The 5,425-nt window shown below is 38.6% G+C and overlaps 1 pseudogene; it reads left to right on the forward strand.

Annotated features, from left to right (window-relative positions):
• Positions 1-215: 215 nt before the first annotated feature.
• LOC149178364 (dynamin-related protein 3A-like) lies at positions 216-2,900 on the forward strand (annotated as a pseudogene).
• The last annotated feature ends 2,525 nt before the right edge of the window (positions 2,901-5,425 follow it).

The raw sequence follows: 5,425 nt of genomic DNA on the forward strand, positions 1-5,425 counted from the left end.
TCAGCCTGAGGCCAAATTCGAGCGCTAACATATTGGCGACCATACTGGGGAGAACATTCGACTTGTTGATTGTCTTGTCCCAGTACATGAAATCAAATTGCAGATCTCATGCTGATGGTGGACAGTAGTCAGACACATATGCAGTCTGAACCATTCACCTGGCGACTCCAACTCGATCCAGACAGTCCAACGCTCGCTGATCCATTCATGCAATGATGGGGTATGTGGAAAACCCTGCCCTCGAAGAAGTAAGAAATGAGTTAGCAGATTCTGAATTTGATGAAGAATTTTTCAGTGCCATGCTTCATTGGTTGAAATCTCCAAAGTTCCCTTTTGAAACTAAAACTAGATTTTGTGAGTTAGTTGTTGAAAGAATCGAAAAGGAGATTCAGTGTTTAGATGAGCAAATCCAGTCATATGATTTCCAATACCCTAAAAAGTTCTTGGAAATCCTTCCTCCATTGAAAAAAAAAATCATAGAATTGCCTACAGATGTTTACATTGACAATGTGCAGCTGGAAATATGTATTGCGGAGTTGGGGCAGCCAACAGAGTCTGGCTTTCACGATCCTATGGCAACATACATGGAAATGTTTTTCAGTTTGATTGATAGATCAGGCTGTTTTCTACGTGACCAGGATCATTACGTGCATGAAGGGCTGCCAGCAATTACATCTGGGTCCTCGCGGAAGCCTTCTCAAGCGGCATCATTCTTGGGTTTACTTGAATGGTTAATCTGGCATTTCAGTATTACCTGATCTATTGTTTTTATAGCAGAGTAGGGTAGATTTTGTAAATAAATAAGGAGCCAAAGGGCAGCATTTTGTTCCAGTTTCATTACAGTTTAGTTTGAATTTTGCCGAATTAGTCTTTCAATCAATTCAGTCAGTTTCCAGTTAATAAGTTGAGTCTTCAGCTGTGTCGATTTGTTGAAATGATGACTCCATTGCCCAATGGATGGAGGCACGGTCTGCTCTCCCAAAGTTCTGCGGTTCTTGGCACCTCCAAGAAGCGGCAGCTGCCATCCCAAGTGGAGCCGATGTTAGACTCCGTCTTGTATGTCAGTGTGAGATTGATTCTTCTTCAAAACCTTGTTTTGAAGAAGAAATCATTAAATGTGTTTTTTAGAATATGTATCGAATTCTCCAGCTCTTCAAAAGGCAGCAGCTTCCTCAGCTCCTATCTCTGCAAAAACACAAACAGAAGAAAACAAAACATCATTAGCAATCAGAGGCAAAGCAAGTTACAAGCTATTTGGAGAGGTCTCACTGGAAATCCCAAACAAACTTCACTGTCACAGCTATTGAATCAAATGATTATGTTAGCGTTGGGAATGCCCTGCGTCTTATTGATCAGAGGAATGTGATCCGAGGTGATTTTGTGCTTGTTAGTAGTGACACTGTGAGTAATATGTCTTTGAGGCAAGAGTTCATTCTGAGCAGCATGCATACAATCCTCCATTGATAATTTCTTGCAATCTAGAAGCCGGCATATACTTTTTCTTTCGCTTTTACTAAGCTCAGGGTGTTCCTTAAGGTATATATCAATCGCTCTGTACAAATCATCATGAACTGGGCGTGCGAAATCGGGTATAGCTTCTACAAGAGTGGTGAATCTTGAAATTAATAGATTTGCATCTCGAGCAATCTCTGCCAAATATGCATCAATCAGCTTTGCAACTTTAAGCTTTGAGCTGTGTGCTGCAGAAGATGATCTTCTGCTCTCTGCAAATTCCAGGCTGAGACAGAGAAGGAAGTGGGGTTAAACAAGGGTGTATCTGACAAGCAAATCAGGTTAAAAATATTTTCTCCAAATGTCCTCAATATAACATTGATTGACTTACCTGGGATAACAAGGGTTCCAGTGGGTGATCAACCTTCAGATATAGAGGCTAGAATCAGAACAATGATTCTATCATGCATTAAGCACGAGACGTGCATCATCCTAGCTGTTTCTCCTGCAAACTCTGATTTGTCAAATTCAGCTGCCCTTCAGATGGCAAGAATGGCTGACCCAGATGGATCTCGAACCATCGGTGTGATAACAAAGCTCGATATTATGGACATGGGAACTGATGCTCGTAACTTCCTTCTTGGAAATGTTGTCCCCCTTCGACTTGGCTATATAGGGATTGTAAATCACAGTCAAGAGGATATTATTGCAAACAAAAGCATTCGAGATGCACTGGCTTATGAAGAAGAATTTTTCCGCAGTCGGCCAGTGTATCATAGTTTAGCTGATCGATGCGGTGTTCCCCAGTTAGCAAAGAATTTGAATCAGATTTTAGTACAGCATATCAAGGCAATATTACCAGAATTGAAAGCTCGAATAAATAGCCAAATGGTTAGTGTTGTGAAGGAACTTTCTTCTTATGGCGAGACCATAGATTCCAAACATTTAATTCAATTGTGGATGGTAAAAGTGAAGAGATGGCAACAGCAGAGTTGTATGGAGGAGTAAGGATTCATTATATATTTCAGTCTATTTTTGTTAAGTGCTTAGAGGAAGTTGATCCTTGTGATGATATCACTGATGAAAATATCCGAATGGCTATTCAAAATGCTACTGGCCCAAAAAATGCTTTGTTTGTTCCCAAGGTTCCTTTCGAAGTTCTAGTAAGAAGGCACATTTTTCGTTTATTAGATCCAAGCCTTCAATGTGCTCGTTTTATTTATGAGGAGTTGGCAAAGATAGCTCATCAATGTGAAACAGTCGAGCTACAACGGTTTCCTGCTTTAATGTAAGAAGTTGTAGGGATCTTTTTACAGCAAGGTCTGGCTCCTACGGAGAATATGATTGAAAATCGTATTGCCATGGAGATGGACTATATCAACACTTCGCATCCATCATTTATGGGTGGCAGAATTTCCTTTATCAAAGGACAGTTGACTCATTTGTAGGCTACGAATACATGGCATTTCCAAGTTTTATGAAGAATCATTAGATTGAGAGATTCTATGAGTATTTTCAGGCAGATAAGAGCATTCAACGAATACAACTGGCATAATATGCACAATTGTGAAATTGTTAAAGATTTCAAACAAAAAGCGAAGGTGAAAAGTAAAGGATCGAACACCACGAAGACATCGACCACAACAGAAAAATAGGAACTGATATCCTACTAAGGACTTCAGTTAATGATTCAACAGGATCTGCGCTCCAGTTTGTCGACCATCAGAGGATTTTTAGAGGGACGCTGTTTTATTTTAGAATAGAGGAAACGCTCTTTTCTATTTTTACAACTGTAGGTGAAACAGCGCCCCTGTTTTGGGGTCGATTTGTTTTTCCTTAGCAGCATTTATTTATTGTATTAAAAATTCATATGAAAAGAGGGGAGAGAGAGTTCTGAGCGCTGGTGGAGGAGAGAGAATAGAGCTTTCATTGTACAGATTTTGATAGAGATTTTAATTAAAAAATGCAGCTCTGACCCCTGAGATTCCTGTGGTATGAGATTTAACATTTGTGTCCTCTTTTGTTTCATATGTAGCCTGTTATGTGTTCATGTCATTTCATGATCGTTTCCAATTGAACAAATGAAGTGTTAAGGTAGAATTCATAATTTATATGCTCTGCCTTTAAGTTTGTTCATATTTAATTTTTTCTTCTGTTTGACAAGGATTCATCTTCTATGCCCTTGTCAGCTCCTCAGCAGTCTTGCCATTCCATTTAATCTCAATTTGATGTTAAACTTTCTTGCCTACCTTGCCTCAGGAGATAATCTGTGTTTTTGATTATATTTCTCTGTTCAAGCTGTTTCTTTGCCCCATGCAACCCAAAAAATCCCCATCATTTTGTTAAAAACACCTTTTTATCAATTTACTAGCCTAAAATCAGTTTCTTTTAAAGTCATCTCAGCCCCTTTTAGAAATTTTTTTGCTAAGATAGACTGGAGAGAGCCCTCTCCTGTCCTCGTAGGGCTAGCTACGAGGCTAAGTGGTTTGATGTTGCCTTCTTCAGCCTGAGGCCAAATTCGAGCGCTAACACAACCATTAACGTAATGACCGTTGATACCATGACCTTGCTACAACTAAACTAGGTAAGAACCACACCTATTGTGTTGGAATTAGCATACAAGTCTATTGTCAATCCCATTGGCATCCTAGAAAATTTGGTTGTAACAGTGGCCTCTTGGGAATATCTGATATATTTCATAGTGATCTCCCCCAAAATCACTAAACCGGGACACCAAATAGTCTTAGGATGACCCTGGATAGCTACTACCAATGTTGTCATTGGTTGTAAGACTAGAGAAATTACCATCTCTAATGGATCTCAAATCCAAAGACTGTCAATTTTTCCACCTGCTCAATTAGAGAATGAAAACCCTCTTTATTTAGAGAACCCTTATGGAGAGGAAGAATGTATGCTCCCTCTGTTAACCTTAGAACAATCAAGGGGATTTTAAGAGCAATCAGAAGAACATGTCTTGCAACAATTTTTATCTGATATAAGATGCATTGAATACCCTATTTCTTTTAGTGCTTACAATCCTTCTTTTAGCCTTAAGTTTTAGGAAACCTATTATCCTGTTTTTTTTGCATCATTCAATATTACAGCTATAGGTGAAAACAAGGAACTCGGTGCTCAACCTATTAAAATTAGCCATGGAAAAACATTGTATATAGGTACAAACTTAAGTACATAAAAACAACAACAGGTGGTATAAATGATTCAAAAACAATCCACGGAATTTGCTTGGGACTACCTGGACATGAAAGGAATTCATCCTAACTCTTTCCTACACCACATAAATACCAATGAATAAATCAAACATATGAGGCAACCACGAAGGAGAATGAATCGAGCTCCTAAATAACTTGTTAAGGATGAACTCCAAAAATTGTTAGAGTGTAAATTTTATTTATTCTATTTCCGACAACAAATGGATATCTCCCTTACTAGTTTTTCCCAAGAAAAATGGGAAATGGAGAGTTTGTGTTATGAAACCAGCTCAAGAAAAGATAGAAAAGATAGATCAACGCCTTAGAATTCAGCCTCTTCGAGGGTGGACCTCCTTTACATTACATAAATGAACAATTCTTGGATGATTCAAATGACAAAACCTCCTTTCTATATATAGGAGTCTAAGGAGTCACAATATAACCTAGCTGACCTAACAATAATAATATAAAGCCACAAAAATAACAATAGACGGATTCTATGGGGCACAGTAATAACAATATGGGGGAAATAGGGGCACAACAATATTAATAAGGGGTATAACTACAATAGTAATGGGGTAATCACTAGTATTATAGGGACCCAACATGCCCCTCTCCTTCAAAAAAGTGTTGTCCTCAACGCTTGAGTAGTTCTGGATACTTCTGTATAAAATTCTCATCCTCCCATGTGGAACCTTCAGTAGATAAGTTCTTCCACTTGATAAGATACTCTGAAATTGATCGATTTCGTAGCTGTCAAGTTC

This window comes from Pinus tabuliformis, chromosome 4_1 (assembly GCF_031772625.1).
Source record: "Pinus tabuliformis cultivar Carrire ecotype Pingquan chromosome 4_1, CPIR1, whole genome shotgun sequence".
Taxonomy (NCBI): Eukaryota; Viridiplantae; Streptophyta; class Pinopsida; order Pinales; family Pinaceae; genus Pinus; species Pinus tabuliformis.